Here is a 22,495-nt window from a genome sequence, read left to right as displayed (position 1 = left end):
TCTAAGTAAATCTCAGCATTGCTCAGAGTCATTTTCCTGCTCACATCATGGGTCTGTGGTGAGCCTCAACACCAACTGAGTGACAGTCCCTCACTTCAAGGGACAAATGGAAGGAGAACGTTGAAGAGAGGAGAAGAGGACCAGAAGGAACACATGGAAGGAGAGGGCTTAAAAGAGGAGGAAAGAACTGGGACAGAAAAGGAGAGCCTGAATCTGGTGTAGGGTGAAGCTGGGGCCAGAGGGTGTCACACGGTGTCAGATTGTTGTCAGATTCTTGACAGCTTGGTGAGGGCTGAGGAGAGCATGGTGGGTGGTGCAGGCATCACTCCTATGCATTATCCACTCCTCTGTGCTGTACTTTAATGGAGAAACTACATAGAATTCCTTGTTCAAGGGCTACTAGGAATGTCTTGGTATCTTTAGCTGTGACAATACAGCTTCAAGAAAAGGGAGGCTAATTAACTCTTCTTGGTACATAGATGGCAAATGCCTACAGAAACAATATCAATTTACTCTAATGTTCATCAGGGACATTTAAGGAGTAGATAAAGGTTTAACTAAAGCAGAAGTAAAAGAAGACTGCTAAACCATTCCTGGGGGTTAATGACTGGCCAAGGGACCATTGTGTTTGACACTAAAGACTGGGGAAAACCTCTGCTGGGTAATTTGTTAACTGTTGCTTCGTGGTCCTTCTTTTAACATTGATAGTAGTTTCACAGGAGAATCTGAAAACAATTTTCAAGGGAACATTAAATGATGCCATTTTATGTCAGACATGTGAGGAATGAAACAGATGAGTGGGTAGTACAAATACAATAAAACCTAATTTCCTTTTTTGTCTCAGTCTTGGCACAGATTTGAAGTACATCTATTCCTATTCCACTCTCTATATAGCATCCATTTAAAGACAAATATGAAAAGATATGTTTTTTCTAGAGAAAAGCAAAGTTAAGAGCCAAAGACATATGATGAGAACAGCTTTATTTGGAACCAGGTACCAGTGAATTTTAAGTTATTCACCTCTTAAAATGTTACACAGTTTGGAGATGAGGGGGTTAGGACTAAAAATCAATTAAAGGAGTTTAGTTTGACTTTTTAGCTCCTAGCTCAGTGTACTTCTAACCCTATTTGTCTTTTGAGGAGCTCAGGTTTTTTAGTTTTGCTTCATTTTTTGCTTGTCTGGCTACATGGCTGCATTTGTTAGGCAAAATATTTGGGAATAACAATAAATTTTTTAAAAAAAGCTTTTAGGCTCTCTTGTCTAAGGGAAAATTGCTTTCCCAACTGAACTTTAAAGACTGTCAAATGGAATCTTCAGCTGGGTCTCTATTCAGTTGCTGCTTGATATTAGTTATATGGTTTTTTCTTACCATCCCCTCTGTGACATATAAAATAGTGACTTCTTTTCTCCCCACAACTCTGGTTTTCAAAAAGGTCAACCCAGGGAAAATTTTGTATGGACAGGTTGCATTGTAGCTATCAGAATTATCTTCAAGTAATTGTGGATCTCAGACACTCCATTTGCTTTCACTGGTGGAGGGACCAATAGGAGGCTTGGGGGTTTTGATTTGTTGCTATCTCTATTTGGAGGAGCAGAAAGCCTTGCTGAAACTTTGCATTTCATGAGGGAGAACCAGATGTCCTGGCTAGATTTCATCCCTTCACGTCTCCTGCTGGAATTAATTTGAAACCACATTGAGGGGAGAGCTCTCTTCCATTTGGGGATTGGCCTTGCTAAACAATAATCAACCTGACTGATACCCATTGTTTCTTAGGAATGATTTTTCACCATTAAGGCCTCTCCCTGGGTTAAGGAGTGCTGCCTCTCTCATCCCACTGTATATCTTTTCCTGATGATGATCCTGGAGAACCTTCCCTCAGCTGTCCCAAAGTGACTGTCTGCTGCATGAATCGCATGGACTCATCTGCTACCAGCAGCCAGTGTCACATTGTCTACCTTATATGGCAAGAGATTTTTTCCTTTGGTTATCATTTAGGTGCAGAACAAGCTGTTTGTTCTCTTGCAAAGACGTGTGTTGCCTTTGGATACAGGGATTTGCTTTTAATGATTTAAAAAAAAAACTTTATTCTCCACACGAGTGGTAGAATTAATCATTTTGGGGGCCTTATAGGGGTCCATCTGGAGCTACTGAGCCATAGAAGGATTATATCCCCATAGGACATACATTGAAAGATGGCTGTATTAATTTAAATTGGAAAATTCTCAGCTAATTCATAAATAGAACTTGGTGGGATTGAGTGGTAGTTTTTAATTATGAAGATGGAACATTTCAGTGAATAATTCCTACTGAATTTATTATAGATGTTCACATTTTTGTTTCCTCTGGCCTCTTTCTAACATGCTATGAATGCATAATCAAAGTAAAATGCCATGATGATTAAAAATTGTTATAGCTAATTTCTTTGTATAACAAAACAGCATGTATATTCCACACTATTTTGTGGACATTTGAACTTCATGATAAGGAACACAAAAGAAGTATTTCCCACATGCCATTATAAAATTTAAGTTGTCTTTTGTATTTGAAGCTGTAATTATTGATGAGAAGTTAGACTGTTCCACCATGTAGCTGAATGCCTTACCATCATCCCAAGACACAGCCAGAAGGTAAATGGTTCAATAAGCAAATAACCAAACAGTGCTTCCTAAGGAGACATGAGAAATCCCCGTGGAGGGGCTTTAGGGGATAGCCAGCTCAGTCCATGGTGGTTTTCTTCTGTGATTGGTTACATGGACAGTAGTCTAAATAAGTTGTATTTAGAACTGGCCTGTCAGTCTTTTTAGAGGCAGTATCAACCCATGTGTCCCCAAAGGGGACAGAAATTTCCCCTGAACGTTCTGGGAGCTCAAGAACATTATATATTATATTTCTCTGATTTGTAAATAAGCACGCAGGAAGAAAAAGGTACCATCCCAGGATGGGCTAAGAAGTATAAATAATAATAAAAAACTATTACCAAATTACCAATATGCATTTTGTTTACTGAATGACTCATTTCAATCTCAAGATTGTTAACATTCCTTTCTGATCTATGTATTTCTCTTAATAGAAAGTATCATTTTATAATTATAAGGAAACAAATGCATGAGTAGCTATCAGTCAAGAAAACAACTTGCTTGACATTTGGCCAAGTTCTGCAGTTTTATTAGCCACCTATGTTATATGATCAGAAAATGAAGAATTTTTAAATTAATGATGAGTGAATAGAAATACCTGCTATTCCATCATTGTTCCTGTGTGAGCAGTGCCATTGCTTCACTGGGCTCTGTTTCTTAGGGTCTGTATTCTTAAGAGTCTCTAGCTGCATCTGTATTCCTGATCACTGCCTTGCAGGGGGTTGGGGGAATAGCTTAAGAGGAGAAGAGGAAGATTGCATGAGTTGGAGCAGGTGCTTCTCATAGCTCACCCATCTCCCTTTTAGCAACAGCATGGTACAATGGTATAAGCTGAGATTTTGAATTCACACAAGCCTGGTCTCCGGCTATTTCCATGCAATCACTGGTGGCATAACCTTGGACACTAAATGTCACTTAATGTCCCGAGCATGAGTTTTATCTTCCATAAAATGGGAATGCTACTATTCCCCCTAATAGCTGCCTTTAGGCATAGTTGTGAGAATTAAATGAGATAATATATGTCAGGTACCTAGCCCAACAGCTAGCATTTGGCAGGCCTTCAGTAAATGCTAGCTTTACTTTACCATTCCTCTTTATATTTTTCCTTGATCCAACTTTTTGCTTTCTGCTTCCTGCTCTTGGAGAAAATTGTGAGCATGACTAGGTTAGTGAAAGAAGCATAGTAGTTTAGTTCCTTATCCACTCCATTGAAATTGCTCCTGAGGTGAAAATCCTAAACCTAATGGGCACATGTCAGTCTCTATTTGACTTGATCTTTGCAGCATTTAACTTTGAGAGTAGCAAAAGTCCACATCCTCCTAGGAAAAGTCTTATTCATCTCTAGCCATGGCAACAACCACCAGAACAGGTTTTAAACTTTTAAATTAATCAATGATAGTTCTATGACTGGTTTTAAACATCCCTAGTTGACCAGTGACATCTCACTTCATTGAATATGCCTCTGAAAGCCAACCAGTCAGTGACAGACTGACACTTAGGAAGTCAGACAGTTGGATGTTCCACGGAACATTCTTCAAAGGCTGATGTCAACCCACTCTTACCTCTGCAATCAACATAAACCCAAACAAACTCATCCCCACCAAAATGTATGTAAGATTATCGATTTGCTTTCCTCAGTAAGACTCTACCTGACCAGTAGAGCTCTCCTTTACTCAAGAAAGGAAAAATTCGGCTTTGTTTTCCTGTTTCGGATTTTTTGTTTTCAGATTTTCCCTGATGATTTTATCTTTTAATAGACTTTAAAGACTCAGCCAGGAAAAACTGGTTCAGACACTCTAGCTGCTTAGAACTGGTGCTTCTACTTAGTCTTTGCTTGCCCCCCATTCTCCTTTGCCCTTCTTAAATCTTGGTGCTCCCTAGGTGATTTTATCTGTGACCTTAACGAATTCCAAATCTATATGGCTAGATAGAAATGCTTTTACTTATAAATTCATCTGCCTGCTGGATATCTCCACATGATATTGCATAGGAGCCTCAGATTTGACATTTCTCAAACTGAAATTCATCTTCACATTCAAATTTGCTGCTTCTAGAGCCGTGACCTGTGGCCAGTCACCTAAGCCAAAACCTAAATCACCTCTCCTCCATGCTTCCTTCAGCAAAGTTAAAGAAATTTTACTTTCTGTCTATCTAGGTATCTGCCATCACTTTTCAGGTCCCATTCTCCTCTTTTGCTTGTGTTATTGCAATAGCTCCCTAAGTAACCTCTTTTTTTTTTAAGATTTTTTTAATTTATCTATTTGACAGAGAGAGAGATAGCGAGAGCAGGAACACAAGCAGGGGGAGTGGGAAAGGGAGAAGCAGGCTTCCCGCGGAGCAGGGAGCCCTATGCGGGGCTCGATCCCAGGACCCTGGGATCATGACTTGAGCCGAAGGCAGACGCTTAACGACTGAGCCACCCAGGTGCCCCCTAAGTAACCTCTTTGATTTTAGTTTTGCCCCTTTCAAATCCCCACTCTGTATAACACTATATCAATTTTGAATGCTTTGCTCTGCTGCAAACAAGAGAAAACAAAAGTGGTGGTGATTTAAATAGTACACGATAAGTTTTCTCACAAATCAGAGTTTGTCTGGAGGCATGAGTCCAGGGCATATTCAGTGGTTCTATGATACCATCAAGGACCCTGGTTCTTTACTTCTGCTTTGCTATTATTTGTTGTTGATTTTTGTCTTCATGCCTGATGCCACATGGTTGTAAGTTGGCAGCTACAACTCTATGTAGCACATCTTACTTCAAAGCCTTCATATTTCAAAGCCTTGTGAACTCCTGCTCCTTTTTCTAGGAAGACTAAACTTTCATAGAAGATCCCTGACAGATTTTCCTTCACAATTCATTGGTTAGAATTGGGTCACATAGCCCTCTTAGCTATAATGTGGGTTAAAAGTGAATGTCTCATTTTTTTCCAACCTCCACTGTGGGAGGTGGACAAGGAGAAAAGAAAGTGGGAATAGGCATTATATTGGCTAACTAGCAGTTTCAAGTCCAAACTTATCAACTAATCTCCTGCCCAAAACTTCTCAAATGAATGCCTGCTGCCCATAGAATAATGCCCAACTTTTGTAGCATGCCATGTAGACCCCTTCATCAACTGGTCACTCTAATATTTATTTACTGATATCTCTTTTACCCACCTTCCACTTTTGTGGAGCAGAGGGAGGGAGTAGAATCTGAGAGACTAACCATATTATTTAAAGTGATGAGGGATGTAGCTAAAGGAACTGTTGAAATTATTGCACTGAACAGAGTTTAAGGTTTCTTTATATTATTTAGTGTGTAGACATATATAAGGAAAATTAAGACAGTTGTACAGAGAAAAAGAAGTTATGTTTTCTCGACTCATATGAGTGCAGTGTGACAAATTTGCTATCCCATTAGAGACAACACTGGAGGACATTGGGGAAGTTTGGAAATTAGGATAATTTGGGAAATTGGCTAATATAACAACTGATTATCTTTGCAATTTAAGATCTCAGGGAAGAAAGTTTAAGAATTTCCTTCAAAGGCAAAAAATTATGTTTTCAACATATTATTATTATTTTTATAATTCTATTTTACTGTACTAATACTTAGCATAGGATCTACCCTCTTAATAAAATTCTAAGTGTACAACACATTACTATTGACTACAGGTACAATGCTGTAGAGCAGATCTCTAGAATGTATTCATCTTGTTTAACTGAAACTTTATGCCTATTGATTAGTAATTCCACATTTCCCTCTCTACCAGCCCATTTAGCAGTTTTATTATTCAAAAGTTTTCCCCCAGACAAATATACTCACTCACAGGCACCTTCATGCTTTTATAGAGTTAGTTTATCACAACAAAGGTGAATTAACTGGACAGGTCACCTGTGACAGGTCAGAGATATGGGACACAGTTTTGACTATAGTGTCAAAGAACCACCCTTGCATTCAATGTTGACATTTTTGTTGTTGTTGTTGTTATAAAAGTTTTTTTTTGTTGTTATAAAAGTTTTGATGATCTTTAGCACCAACACCTTTGGTCTTGATAAGTGACCTAATATATTATTTACACTCCAGTACAGTAAGGCTCAGGGCATAGCCTGTCATTGACTTGCCTTATTGGCAGAATTCAGCACACTTCTCTGTGGAAGAATGCCCTTTGATATATAAGCTTGTTGAAGTTTCCTTTCCTAATGGTCCCATTTTTTGATAACTTTCCACATGTTTAAACTTCCACATAATTACAGACTTCCATTTTCTTTCTTCATTGACATCTTAACCTAAACTTAATTTTCTACTTTTCTATTACAATCTCCATTAAAAATTAACTGAGCCCTTTGTTATCACATTCTTTATCACCCTTGTAATCAATTTAATGTTATTTCAAATGGTACTAAAAATTTTATGTTAATATGCCATTAATAAAATTACTATTAATTTCAGAGAAGGGTAAGTGCTGAATATATATTATCTAATAACATAAACTGATTTTCTTTTTTTTAAATAAAAATTCTCTTTTATACCCTGTATATGTTTTATATATAATGTAGGAGATATTGGGCATGAAGCAAAGTTCTAAGCTACTGCACTTGGGGATGTTTAATGGTATTACACAGGAAGTATAAAGCCTTGTGCAAGCAGGAATCTGTTTTTAGTTTGACTTGAAGATGGAGGAGACTTTACTCACCAAACAGGCTTGTATTTTCTCCTCTGTCATCACAGTGCAATAAAAAACAAAAACAAAAACAAAAAACACCTGATTCTGCAAAGAGAATGCAACTGCCAAAGAGACTCAGAAACAGGGTATGCAAATTAGAGACAGAGCTACAACATTACAAAATCACTGCTGGGGTTAACAAAAAAAAAATAGTAAGGATTGTCTGTGATCAGGAATGCAAACACAGACCTTCCAACTCAGGCAGTGAGGAATACAGTGAAGAGGATTCATTCTGGAGCAGACCATGTGTCCTGGATACTGTTTGGAACTTATCTCCAAGTATTTAGTGTGGAAGAAGCAAAGAAGGTATCTGAACCCTGGGTAGATCCTGTTGAGTTGGTTTAATAATATATGTAATCTGTATACATTTTCAGCTAGAGAGTGTAGGCTTAGTCATCTAAAATTATTTTGAGAAAAATATGAGAAAGAAAAGTACAATATTATAAATACATGCTTTCACCTCACTTCAAATTGATAAAGTGATTTTCAATAAATTATTTTACCATTGTCAAAAACCCATAAATGAGGAACCCTTGGGAATTATTGCATATAAACATTCGCACCCTACTTATTACTAGAGACAAGATTCTGTTACAATGGATAAAACCCAGTGAGTAGACTTTGCTAACAGAATGATGCTTTGAGTTAACAAGGTTTATTTCTTTCTAGTTATGATTGGGCTATGGTGCTCAGGAGTTAAGAGGGAGGAAAATCACTGATGCTATCCTTATGTGTGATGCAGTGGGAAAAAACCCCAAAAGTCTTTCACAGGGCATTTGGGATGATAGAAATGTGAAGACCCTGTAAGGCAGCAGAAGCCAGAGCACTGGAGGTGACTCCTGCTCATTCTTCCACAGTCTTACCTTCTAGCTTTCCTGGAAGGAGTCCAGGACTCATTGAAATTTTAAACATCAAGGAGATTTGTATTGTTAATGAGAGTTTCATAATGCTGTTCTATAAATTCAAAGCAAACAAACTAATATAAAGCTTTAGTTGCTTATCCATTTTTCCCCCCTTTGGACCATGTGTTAGTTAGCTGTGCTCCCATAACAAAATAATGCAAATTGGGGTGGCTTAAATAGGAATTTATTGTTTCATAGTTCTGGATACAAGAAATCTGAGATCAAGGTATCAGCAAGGTTGGTTTCTTCTGAGATCTCCCTCCTTGTTTTGTAGACAGCTGTCTTCCTATGGATTCAAGTAGTCTTCTCATTTGGAGTGTCTATATCCTAAGCTCCTCTTCTTATAAGGACACAAGTTGCATTGGATTAGGGCCCACCTTAATGACCACATTTTAAACTTAATTGCTTCTTTATTTTTTTAAAGATTTATTTATTATTTGAGAGAGAGAGAGAGCTTGAGTGCAAGAGAGAACAGGGGAGGGGCAGAGGGAGAGAATCTCCAGCAGACTCCTTGCTCAGCAAGAAGCCCGATGCGGGGCTCGATCTCACAACCCTGAGATCATGACCTGAACTGAAACCAAGAGTTGGATGCTTAACTGACTGAGCCATCCAGGCACCCCCTAAACTTAATTACCTCTTAAGGTATGCTTTCTCCAAATATAGTCACATTTGGAGTTTGGGGTTAGGGAGTTATGTTTTGGGAACATATGAATTTTGAGGGCTGGGGAGACACAATTCAGCCCATGAGAAATCACAGCTCAGACTGAGATAGTATTTCTAACTCCGATTTTGTGATCTTTCCCTTCCTACTGCTCTGATACTCTGCCAAAGGTGGCGTATGAAAACTCTGGGAGACTGAGAGCATCAGCTGGAGGTGATTAGCAGAACTAAAGCCCACAGCATCCTCATCACCTAGAGGAATGGAACACAAATGAATAATTGTGATGGTAAATTTTTCAAAAGGGGCTGTAATAAGCAGAGGACAGTTTTGACCATTGTTCTCTATTTTGTGAGCAGCTATCTCATCCGGTTTAGGACATTAATAAAGCCGGTGATTGGCATCATCTATTATGGCAAATTCCTGCAAATGTGCAAAGGTCAACATTCCATATTTCAAAATAAAAGAATGGTGCAGATTTTTTTTTTTCTCCAGGAAATACCTCTGATGAATAAGACCTTATCAGCATGCTGTACTTCTTGGAGATGGTTAGTGAGAAATTTGTGATGCAATGTCTGGGTCCACTTTCACACTCACATTCATAATCTGAGCAAAATTCTTTGGTTGAAAAACAATGGACAGTACATACAGGGGAAAATGGATTAGCTTTTTTCCTCCTCTATTACTTTGTTACTCAAAGCCAGCTGAACATTGAGGATATTTTGGATTCTGATACCAACATAATTAATAGCAATAGAAAGGATAATGAAAAAAAAGAGCAATATTTATTTATTTGATGTCTACTTACGTGTCAAATACCAGGCTAAGTATGTAAAGGATACAGGGAAATTTAAGTCTCTGGTTCCCTGCTATTCCTCAGACTCAGCATTTACATTCCAGTTGGAGAAACAAGATACACAGGAAGAAATTTAAATACCAGTGACAGCCTGAACCACAGCAGATAAGATAATAAATAATTATTGCTAAATGAGTGGAATAAACATTAAATTTTGTGGAAGAAGAGGTCTTTCCCAGCTGGGTAGGCAAAAGAAGGCTTCAAGAGGAAGAAAAAATTTGAGCTGAATGTACAAGGGGAAAAAACAAGGAATGTGTAGAAGAAAGAAAAGCTGATCTTTGAAGGAGATTATTAGGAGAAATTCTGAGGTTTAGGGGTCATTGAAGTTTTGGGACAGGAACAATGTGATGAAATTGCTGTCTTAGGAATAGTTTAGACACTGTTATAACAGCTTATGTGTGGAGTGACTAAATCTGAACTATGCGAGGTGGTATGGAAAAAGGAAGATAGAGTAGGGAGAAACTGGAAACAAAGAACAGAACAAATGTGAAGCCTGAGATGACGTAAGGGAGAGGAAAGAACAGAAGGTGATGTCTGTGTTGTTAAGCCTGAATGAGAAGAGTCATAGCATTAGTGATTAGTGACTTGGGGAGTAAGGAGTGGACACTGTTTCTCTTTGAGAAGACGAAAGATTTCACAGACACCGCCAGATGGACATTCAAGGGGGAGTATACTGTGGGCAGTTGAAGATGTAGGTTTGGGAGGCAGGAGAGCAGCTGAGAGGATCAAGACGTAGAGAAGGATTACCCTCATAGAAAAAGGCAAAACAGGGATTCTAACAGGAACAGGTTAGAAAAAGAAAAATTTAATTGTAGAAACAAATTACATATTAGCTGTTAGCAGCAGGATTTTTTTCTGCATCTCAGTATGTAAGAGTGGAACAAAACTTTTTTTGATTGCAAATACATGCAATATGGGATCTGATATATGTGGCATTAAGAGAAAATTATGTATGCTAGTTCGTATTTGTTGAAGAAGCACAAAATAGCTATAATTTTTATGAATCAAGTAATGTTCTGGGGGGGCGAAGGGAGTGTGATAGACACACACAGTGCATCTATGAATGTAGGTAAGGTACTACCATCACTATTGTCAGTGCAATGGCTGTTATTGCAGTGGGTCAAGTGTTCAATTAAATATATTTCTAGTTTCCATTAAAAAATAATTTATAAAAAAACTGAGCCTGTGTTCATATATCTAAGACATGATGTGACTTTTAGTTCATTTAGAATCTGATGATTTTGAACTAAACGCAACCCACTCTGACAAGTGCTTCTGAGCATATGCATGGCACTGCTGGGGTCATGGAAGTCTACAAAGATAAATTAAACACTGCTTCCTCCCAGGAGTAAGGAAACAGTACATGATTATCACGTATCTGCTTACCATGTGGGGCAGGCACTCTTGCTCAGCTCATGTTAACCTTCATCATATGTGTTATCTTATAATCCAGTGGGCAAACACATATCACAATGACTCTAATATCAGCAAGCCTAGATAAAATGACAGAGGCTGGCATGGGAAACGAGAATAATTGCATCTAGGGAGATCTAGGAAAACTTTTATAGGGTTATGTCTAAGCTGGACTTTGACATATGAGCAGGAAAATGAGTATTTTTTAACAAGACTGTCCAAGTTCCACGAAGGCAAAATCACTTGCTAGAATAAATTGTCAGCTTGTTAATATCAGATAACAGGCAAAATCACTGAGAATTTATTTTATCTAGTTCCTCAGTTCGAAATAAATAGCCACATGCATTGACATCTTGGATGAAATGTTCCAAAAAAGAATTTATGTACAGATATGAAATAGAACTGGATTTTTCAGTGTTGAATCATTCAGAAGAGATTTTTTTTTGCGCTGTGGTTAGTAAGTATGGTGGTAAAATTTTATGTGGCTAGGCTCTGGTACTCAGTTGTTTGTCAAACACTTGTCTAGGTGCTGCTGTGAAGGATTTTGCAGATGTGCTTAACATTTACAGTCAGTTGTAGATGAGTTGGAAATCACACATAACAGAAGGGGTGGGCCTGATCCAATCAGTTGATGGCCCTAAAAGCAAAAACAGTTTCTCAAAGAGAAAGAATTCTGCCTCAAGAATAAAACAAGCTCCCTCATTTCTAGCCTGATGGACCTGTCAGCCCTCACAATTGCATGAGCTAATCCTTAAAATAAGTCTCTTCATGTATATGTATGAAGAGATTTTATATTTCTCTGGAGAATTCTGACTAATACAATTGAGTGTATGGAAGGACTTTGAAACCAAAAAGTACATGCTCAGGTGTCAGTGGATGTTTTTTATACTGCTTTTGGGGGAGAAGAGAAGGTAGAGCCTTGGGCTGGGCAGATCATTTGTTTACTCATTACTTTTGTTGTGATGGTACTCTCTCTCCAACCCATTCCTATCTCCCTCCCTCCTCTCTCTTGGATATCCTTGTGCTCAACCACAGTGACTCCTAGCCTCCTAGTCTCCATTCAGCCAACCATCCTGGAAAGAACCTCTCCAAGGAGGGGGTCTTCTCATTCTCCATGTATCCTTCCCTGTTTGGGTGACCACTCAGAGCTATGAAATTCTCAAGACTCGGATTTCAGTAGAGAGCTAAGAGGCTTTCATTTGAGGTATTTACCTCAAAGACACAGATGCAGCGAAAAGAAGGGCCTTATGCACCCCAATGTTCATAGCAGCAATGTCCACAATAGCCAAACTGTGGAAGGAGCTGAGATGCCCTTCAACAGATGAATGGATAAAAAAAGATGTGGTCCATATATACAATGGAATATTATTCAGCCATCAGAAAGGATGAATATGCACCATTTGCATCGACATGGATGGAAATGGAGGGGATTATGCTAAGTGAAGTAAGACAAGCAGAGAAAGACAATTATTGTATTGTTTCACTCATATGTGAAACATAAGCAATAACATGGAGGACCACAAGGGAAGGGAGGGAAATCTGAAGAGGGAGAAATCAGAGAAGGAGATGAACCATGAGAAACTATGGACCCCGGGAAACAAACTGAGGGTTTCAGAGTGGAGGGTGGGGGGTATTAAGGAGGGCACATGTTGTGATGAGCACTGGGTGTTATATGCAACTAATGAATCATTGAACACTGCATCAAAAACTAATGATATACTATACAGTGGCTAACTGAACAGAATAAAAAAAGAAAACAGAATCACATTTTTCTTTACATACTTTGCTTATGAAACTAGAAATGCATAATATTTTCTATAGTATTGCTTTTTAAAAAATACAAATGGGCTCATATAATCTATTCAGTTCATCAACTTGCTTTTCTCACTTAATGACATATTAAACATTGAAAAGTTTCTTAAATGTGAAAAAGTGAATCTATTTTTAACTCTTTCTAATTTTCAGTCTCATTAACGGTTGGTGTTGGGGGAGATTATTGAGAGGACATAACCCCTGTGAGCTGGACCCCTGAAATCACAGCCTCCTCACCCCCTTCCCTGTTTTTGGAATGTGCATTCTCCACTCCCAGAGGCTACCCCAAGGACATAGCCTTGAGACGGTTGGTGTTGAGACTGTCTGGATGGTATCTGTGACTGAACCTAGTTAAGGCCTCTACAGAAACTTTTAAGAATTGTTGGATAGCTGCAGAGAACTCATCTCATGGCTGCCCAAGACAAGCCTTATATCTGAATTCTCTTGCTTATTAAGCCTACCACCTACCAACTTGGAGTGGATTGTCTCTTTCCTTGGTGTCTTGGGGACCTCCACCTTGCGTGTCTGTGGGGTGGGGGGAATGAGGGGACTGGTTTCAGATCACAACAGGGAAGCTCTGGACAGCTGATATTAACAATTCCTTTAATGTTTTCAAATCAGTTAATTATTAATTAGGAGGTCTTTTGGAAATGCCGAACAATTTTATTAAATAGGAAAAAACAGTATTTCTAGTGTTTATGGTTTTTGTTTAAAAAACAAAACAAAGAGATTAAGGAGTGCACTTGTGATGAACACCGGCTGTTGTATGGAAGTTTTGAATCACTATATTGTACACCTGAAACTAATATTACAGTGTATGTTAACTATACTGGAATTTAAATAAAAACCTAAAAAAAAAGAATAAGTTATCTTTGTAAGAACAAGTTGTCTCTGCAGAGGGAGAAGACTTGAGCTGGAGGCTATGCATGTGTGAAGGCCCTGGGATGGGTCCTGAGATAGTAACAGAGTTAGTTAAAACAAAACAAGACAAAACAAAAAACAGGAGCACTGCACATCTATTAGAACGGCCAAAATCCAAGAACACTGACAACATCAAATGCTGGATGTCAAGGATGTGAAGCAATAGGAACTCTTGTTCACTGCTGGAGAATGCAAAATGATACAACCACTTTGGGAGACAGTTCAGCAGTTCCTTACCAAACTAAACATATTCTTACTATATGATCCAGCAACTGAGTTCCTTGGTATCTACCCAAAAAAGTTGAAAACTTATGTCTACACAAAAACCTGCACACAGCTGCTTTATTCATACTTATCAAAACTTGGAAGCAACCAAGATGTTCTTCAGTAGGTGAATCATTAAACAAATTATAGTACCTCTACTTCTGGGGAAGATGGTAGAGTAGGAGGGCTCTAAGCTCACCTTGTCCCATGGATACAATTAGATAACACTCAAACTGGTATAAATAACCCAGAAAACAACCCAAAGATTGGCAGAAAAGACTCTCCATGCTAAATATAGAAAGGAGGACATACTGAAGAGGGTAGGGAGGGCAGAGATGCAGTCAGGAGCTAAACAGACCTAAGGGACTGTCTGCAGGAGGGAGGGACCTCACACCAGGCACCCCAGGCATGAGGAACCCATATGGGGAAGACAAATCCCCGTAACATTTGGCTTTGAAAACCAGAGGGGCATAATTTAAAGAGTTCTTACAATCAGCTGAGCTTACCACCTGGAACTTTAAAAATCATGAGGCTCAGTTCTGGGAGAGCTGGGAGGGTGATAAGAAACTGAGTCCCTTAAAGAGACAGCACAGCAAACAGCCCCATGGAGATAGAGCATAGGAGCAGCAGTTTGAAAAACACCTGCGGCATGGCAAGGGGAAATTTGTATACTAATCTCAGGGCCTGTTTTGGAGGGGCAGGGATCTTTGGGAAATTTCTCTAAGAACAAAGTTGTCTATCCCCCACCTCCCAGCCTAGATACACAGACACCTGCAGGAACCAGTGCAGCACGGTCACTCTCCAACTGGCTTGCTAACAGTGTGCCCCACTCCCACGTTCTCCTGTTGATGTGCCCCTTCCAGCCAGGCCTTGGTTCCAGGTCCCCTCCCACAACAGACCTGCACAAACTTTGCTAACATGGCACACCTTTCCTCTGTGTTGTCCTGCCAACCTGCCCCCTCCAATACTTGGCTGGAATCCATCCAAAGTGGTGTCACAAGCCTAGCAGTGTGCAGGCAGCCCTGACAGGAAGCAGTGCCACTCCAAAGTGACTCCTGCCTTGGGAAGAGGGAAAGGTAACCACATACATCAGTCTGACTGCAGCCCCAGCAGTGGGCTGGGGATAGACAGCTGGTCTGACTGCAGGCCCCACCCACCAGTGAAAGCTTCTCAGGGCGACAGCACAAGGAAAGTGCTCTACAGTTTGGTGCCACTCTGACAAATACCTGGTCTGACTCAAGTCAAGTCCAAGGCAGCCCCAGACTGGCCCACTAACAACACAGGGACAAAAACCTGCCCACAACAGGCAAAAAGAGCCATTTGCACATAACTGGACTGAAGGCAAAAGCAGCTCAGCCATAATAGTAGGCCATACACAACACACATAGGAGACATCTCTGAAGCACCAGGTTCTGGTGAATGGGGGACACTGCACTGCAGGGCACTACACAAGAGCAGGAGAAATAAGGCCACTACTTTCAAGAGCAGGAGACATAGCTGACTCTCCTAACACATAGAAACAGATATAAAAAGACAAAATGAGGAGACAGAGGAATATGTCCCAAATGAAAGAATGGGACAAGATCACAGCAAGAGAGCTAAATGAAACGAAGATAAGCCATATGCCTGACTGAGAATTTAAAGTAATGATTATGAAGATACTCACTGGACTTGAGAAAAGATTGGAAGACCTCAGTGAGACCCTTAACATAGAGATAACAAAGAACCAGTCAGAGATGAAGTCAATAACTGAAATTAAAGTCAATTACTGAAATTAAAAACACACTAGATGGAATAAATTGTAGACCAGAGGGAGTAGAAGAACAGATCAGTCACCTGGAGGACAGAGTAATGAAAAGCAATCAAGCTGAATGAGAAAGAGAAAAAAAGTAATAAAAAATGAAAATAGTCCAAGGGAACTCAGCAACATCATCAAGCATAAAAACATTCACATTGTAGGGATCCCAGAAGAGATTAAAAAAGGGGGGCAAAAAACTTACTTGAAGAAATAATAACTGAACACTTCCTGAATCTGGGAAAGGAAACAGGAATCCAGATCTAGGAGGCACAGAAAGCTCCCAACAAAAGTCAAGGAGGTCCACACCAAGATACATAGTCATTAAAATTGCAAAAGTAGTGATAAAGAGAGAATTTTTAAAGGAGTAAAAGAAAAGAAAGCAGTTATATATGAGGGAAACCCCATAAAGCTATCCGCTGATTTTTCAGCAGAAACTTTGCAAGCCAGAAGGGAGTGGCATGGTATATTCAAAGTGCTAAAAGGGAAAAATCTACAGCCAAGAATATTCTATCCAACAAGGCTACCATTCAAAATAGAAGGTGACATAAAGAGTTTGCCAGACAAAAAAAGTTAAAGGAATTCATGACTACTAAATCAGCCCTACAAGAGATGTTAAAGAGGACTCTTTGATTGGAAAGGAAAGACTGTAAGTAAGAGTAAGAAAATTAGGGAGCACAAAAGCAGCAAAATTAAGTATATCTATAAAAATCAGTCAAGGGATTCATAAAATAAAAGCATGTAAAGTATAACACCATATACCTAAAACATGAAGGGTAGAGGAATAAAGAATGTATTCAAAGTTAAGCGACCATCAACTTAATATAGACCACTATATGAGGATGTTATATACAAACCTAATGGTAACCACAAATCAGAAACTAGTAATAGATATGGAAAAAATAAAGAACAAGGAATCCAGGGATATCACTAAACCATGAGAGAAGAGAACAAAGGAAGAAAGGAAAAGAAGAACTACAAAACAACCATAAAACAAGCAACAAAATGGCAATAAGTACATACCTATCCATAATTACTTTGAAACTGAATGGACTAAACACTCCAATGTAGGAAAAGCTGTTCTAAGAGAGAAGTTATAGCAATATAAGCCTACCTCAGGAAGCAAGAAAAAAATCTTAAAACAATCTAACCTTACACCTAAAGGAGCTAGAAAGAAGAACAAACAAAACCCCAAACCCACAGAAGGAAGGAAATAATAAAGATTAGAGCAGAAATAAATGAAATAGGACCTAAAGAAACAATAGAACCCTTCAATGAAACAAGGCACTGATTCTTTGAAAAGATCAACAAAATTGATAAACCTTTAGTCAGACTCTTAAAAAAAAAAAGGAGAGGACTCTAAAATAAGAAATGAAGGAGGAGAAATAACCAACACCACAGAGATACAAAGGGTTCTAAGAGAATATAATGAAAAATTATATACCAACAAATTGGACAGATTAGAAGAAATGGATAAATTCCTAGAAACATATAACCTATGAAAACTGAATTGGGAAGAAATAGAAAATTTGAGCATATTGATTACCAGCAATAAAATTGAATCAGTAATGAAAACACTCTCAACAAACAAAAGTCCAGGACAAGATGGCTTCACAGGTGAATTCTACCACACATTTAAAGAAGAGTTAATATTTATTCTCAAATGATTCCAAAAAATAGAAGAGGAAAGAAAGATTCCAAATTCATTCTATGAGGCCATTACCCTGATACCAAAACTGGGTATAAAGACATTACAAAAAAAGAGAACTACAGGCCAATATCTCTGATGAACATAGATGCAAAAATCCTCAACAAAATATTGGCAAACCAAATCCTAGAATATATTTAAAAGAATCACTCACCATGATCAGGAGGATTTATTCCTGGGATGCAAGTGTGGTTCAGTATTTGCAAATCAATGTGATACTTCACATTAATAAGAGAAAGGCTAAAAACCATACAATCCTTTCAATAGATGCAGAAAAAGCATTTGACAAAGTACAATACCTATTCATGATAAAAACCCTCAACAAAGTAGGTTTAGAGGCAACATACCTCAACAAAATAAAGGCCATAGGGGCGCCTGCGTAGCTGTTGGTTAAGCATCCAATTCTTGGTTTTGGCTCAGGTCATGATCTCAGTGTTGTAAGATCAAGCCCCAACTCAGGCTCCATGCTCAGCTCAGAGTCTGCTTGAGATTCTCCTCATCTTCCTCTTCCTCCTCCCTCTGCTCTCATTCTCTCTCTCTCTCTAAACTAAATAAACAAACAAACAAACAAACAAATAAATAAATAAATAAATAAAATCTTAAAAAAAAAAATAAAGGCCATATATGAAACACCCACAGCTAACATCACGCTCTGTGGTGAAAAGCTGAGAGCTTTCCCCCTAAAGATCAGGAATAAGACAAGAATGTTCACTCTTACCACTTTTATTCAACATAGTACTGGAAGTCCTAGTCACACCCCTCAGACAAGAAAAGGGATCCAGATTGGTAAGGAAGAAGTAAAACTTTTACTATTTGCAGATTACATGATACTACATATAGGAAACCCTAAGGACTCCATCAGAAAATTACTAAAGCTGATAAATGAATTCAGTAAGGTCACAGGATACAAATCAACATAGAGAAATCTGTTGCATTTATATATACTAATAATGAAGCAGCAGAAACAGAAATTAAAAAAAAAATCCCATTTGCCAAAAATGATAAAAAAAACTAGGAATAAACTTAACCAAGGAAGTGAAAGACTTGTAATCTGAAAACTATAAAACACTGATGAAAGAAATTGAAGATGACACAAAGAATTGAAATGATATTCCATGCTTGTGGATTAGAAGAACAAATATTAAAATCTCCATACTACCCAACATAATCCACAAATTAATGCAATTCTTATCAAAATACCAACAGCATTTTTCACAGAACTGGCACAAATAATCTTAAAATTTGTATGGAGCCACAAAAGACCCTGAATAGCCAAAGCAATCTTGAAAAAGAACAAAACTAGAGGAATCACAATCCCAAATTTCAAGATATACTACAAAGTTGTAGTAATCAAAATATGGTACTGGCACAAAAATATACACATGGATCAATGGAAGAGAATAGAAAGCCCAAAATTATATGCATGATTATGTGGTCAATTAATCTTCAACAAAAGAGGCAAGAATATGCAATGGAAAAAAGACAGTCTCTTTAACAAATGGCATTAGGAAAACTGGACAATTACATGCAAAAGAATGAAACTGGACCACTTTATTATATCATACACAAAAATAAATTCAAAGTCAATTAAAGACCTAGATGTGAGACTTAAAACCATAAAAATCCTAGAAGAGAGCACAGGCAATAATTTCTCTGACATCGATCCTTGTGCCATTTTTCTAGATATGTCTCCTGAGGCAAGTAAAACAAAAACAAAAATAAACTATTGGGACTACACCAGAATAAAAACTTCTGCACAGAAAAAGAAACAACCAACAAAACTGGAAAACAATCTACTGAATGGGAGAAGACATTCGCAAATGACATATCTGATTAAGGGATAGTATATAATTATAAGCTATTTTATATATATAATATATATACTATATATATTTATATATAAATTATATTTATATATAATTATATAAATATATAAATAACTCATACAACACAAATGACTCAGAAAACATATAATCCAATTAAGAAGTTGGAGTGCTGAGAGCAAGTTGTAAGGTGTGATTTGTGAGCTTGGCAGTGGCGTGGTCATAGAGTAGCACTTACATGCATAAATGTGACCCTAGAATTCACACTTTCGTGTTTTCATTCTATATTTTTTAGATGGCTCTTCCTTCCACCTTTTGAATAGGGTTTAAAATAAAAACAATTTATTTACACATCATACAAATAGTTGGTAATAAGAAACTTGAGTGAGAAAACAATAAGAATAATTTAGATAAACATTTTTAAAGACTAGACATTTCAATTTTTTTCAAGGGCAAAGATAACATTTATTTAACTGCCTACAGAATGTGCAGATACAGGGCAGAGAAATTTGGACAACAACATTGCAAATACTAAAATACATCATAAAAGACTGTCAGGGAATATTGATGTAAGTCCCATGAAAGCATTGAATAATACAGGAGTAATAATTGTGTGATCCTCCTAAGCTCCTTTAGAAGTCAATTTTTGCTTATAAAAGGAAACATACTCTGTAATGTTTCTAGCCCAGCTTCATTTAGGAAGAGAAAAAGAATTGCTCTGTTACTCTGGAGCCCTCACTCAGAGGCCCAAGTGAAAGTGTCAATGCCTGGAACCCATTTCCATGGTCATTCTGGTCTTTGTGTGATTGTTCATATCAAACGGTATGGTTGAACAGTTGCTATATGTTTTTAAAGTATTTTGATGATGTGAAATACCACTTATTAAAAATTAAAAGTGCAGAATACAAAACTGTATATAGTGTATGATATCTATTTTATAACACATTTGTGGCCTGAATTTCTCTAGGCTTCATTAGTCTAGCCTATGAGTGCAAATGAGGCCTCATGAGTGGTTGTGTCACAAATGTCACTGTCTATCGCCTCTATTTGCATAATTCAGTCTCACCTGCTGTGCCTAGAAGGCCCTGATGCTATCTTGTACGTACTTACAAAGAGTTCCATCAGTTTTCTTTACTTCAGATCTCTTTGTTGGTATCCAGGGCTTACAGAGTCCAAGGTACTCAGTTTAGATTCACGCTGGGACTATACATATATAGATGCAGATTCATACAGAAGAATGTCTAGAAGAAAGTATACCATTTTCTCCATTTGGTGAGATTATGGATAAGTTTTTCTACTTTTTTGTATTTTCCAAATTGTTTTTAATGAGCCTATTCTGCTTTTAAAGAAAAACTAGGAAGAGTAAGAGGAGAAATGGAGAAAGAAAGGAGGAAGGGAGTGGTGTGGAGAGAGAAAGAAGAAAGAGAGAAAAAAGAGAGAAATTGAGGAAGAAAAGGCAGAAAGTAAACATTGATTAGATCTAGGGTTTGTGTTTTATGAATTATGCTAAAAATGTGGCAAAGTCATAGGCCCTTTCCACATTGGAGTTTACCAGTTGCAGAACCATATACTGAGTTGCTTGGAAACTCAGTGACTTGCTGGCAAGCTGGAGAACTAACAGTCTCAGCCTATCATTCTCCAACTCTGAGAAACAAGCAAGTCATTCTGCTCCTGTGGGTCCGACTTTCCCAGCTATAAAACAGAAGGCTTGAGCTAGGTCTAATAGATTTCTTGCAGCTCGGTCATGTGATACCATAGTTCTTGTAGAAGCAACAGTCACTGAAGTCATATAGACACGGTGTGTGGATTGAGGGGGCCTGAGAATCCTACCTGTTCTAGGTAGGGTGGGAGTCTGGCTTGAGCATAAAGATGAATGCCAGATGAATGGTTTGGCTTTCCTGGAGGTTGGCTGGAGATATATGGGACCAATAAGAGTAGATGAAGCTTAGTGGTATGTAGAAAAGAGGTGGACCAGAAGATGATTAGAGCTGTGGGAGACTGGAGTGCCTGCATGTTTTCCTGTCTTTCCTATTCAGCTCAGGAAAGATCTGGTGAAATGCATGTAGATGGAGTATCCCCAGGTTGTCCCTTGAGAAGGAGCATTTATTATATATTAGTCTTTCCTAATTCTAATGATCTCCATAGTCCGTCTTTATTTTTCTAAGAAAACTGACAACAACTTGCCAAAAAACTGAAAGGATTTGACATCCACTTTCTCACAGGATTAAGTACTGCCCTTCTACACTTGACTTTCTGTAGACCAGGAGGTGCCAGTGTGACCTATAGAAGGATTATTCTAGTATGGGACTCAACATACCAAAGCAGTCAATTCCTGAAATATTGATGGCTTAGTATTTTTCCATTTTGGAGTCTCAGAACTTTATTTTTGTTATGGGTTGGTATTTTTCCCTGAAGGTAATTATGTACAATAGTTAACTGTAGTTTTCTTTTTTTTAATTTAATGAATGAAATTAAATATTTCATTTGAAATATTTGCCAATTTTTCAAAAGCTGATCCACTCTCCTCTGAAAGTTCCATTTCCTTAAGAAATATGCATCTTGCATGGCTTTTTCTTCTTCTCTTTTTTTGGCTACAGAAATTCTTAACACTACTGGAATTTGAGGACATTTTGCAGTCTGTAGAGAGGACAAGTGTCTGGGTACATCTTCCATTCCATGTGCTCTACTGTCATCCATCCAGCTCAGCTCTCTCCAACCCAAGGGGCAACCTACACAAAAAGCAAGAAGTTGAACAGAAAGAATCTGAGGAGTTAATTCCAACATTAAAAAGCATGTAAATACTAAAACACTGCATTATTATTTACAGTTTAGTCGCATACGGTATTTCATGTGAGCCCTTCATATGTGCTGAAATGGATGAGAAGATTTTGTTGATTTGTGCTTAGCAATTTCCTTTGATCTATCCTCTTCATGTCCTATATGTCTCCTTCATTTCCACAATCATCGTGCAATGATATTCCTTCATTCAATAAATATATATT

The 22,495-nt window shown here is 38.0% G+C and overlaps 1 long non-coding RNA gene across 1 annotated transcript; it reads left to right on the top strand.

The window, feature by feature from the left end:
- The first annotated feature begins 2,549 nt into the window (after window positions 1–2,549).
- LOC141372887 (uncharacterized) lies at window positions 2,550–22,276 on the top strand. Its single transcript, XR_012378410.1, has 3 exons — window positions 2,550–2,629; window positions 9,075–9,190; window positions 22,091–22,276. It is a non-coding gene; the product is annotated as an uncharacterized lncRNA (long non-coding RNA).
- Window positions 22,277–22,495: the final 219 nt, after the last annotated feature.

The sequence above is a fragment of the Callorhinus ursinus genome, unplaced genomic scaffold, assembly GCF_003265705.2.
Source record: "Callorhinus ursinus isolate GAN/ISIS: 27379988/994484 unplaced genomic scaffold, GSC_fseal_2.0 scaffold6, whole genome shotgun sequence".
In the NCBI taxonomy this organism is placed as follows: domain Eukaryota; kingdom Metazoa; phylum Chordata; class Mammalia; order Carnivora; family Otariidae; genus Callorhinus; species Callorhinus ursinus.
Note: the sequence above shows the minus strand (reverse complement) of the source record. Positions and strands in the feature narration are given on the sequence as shown.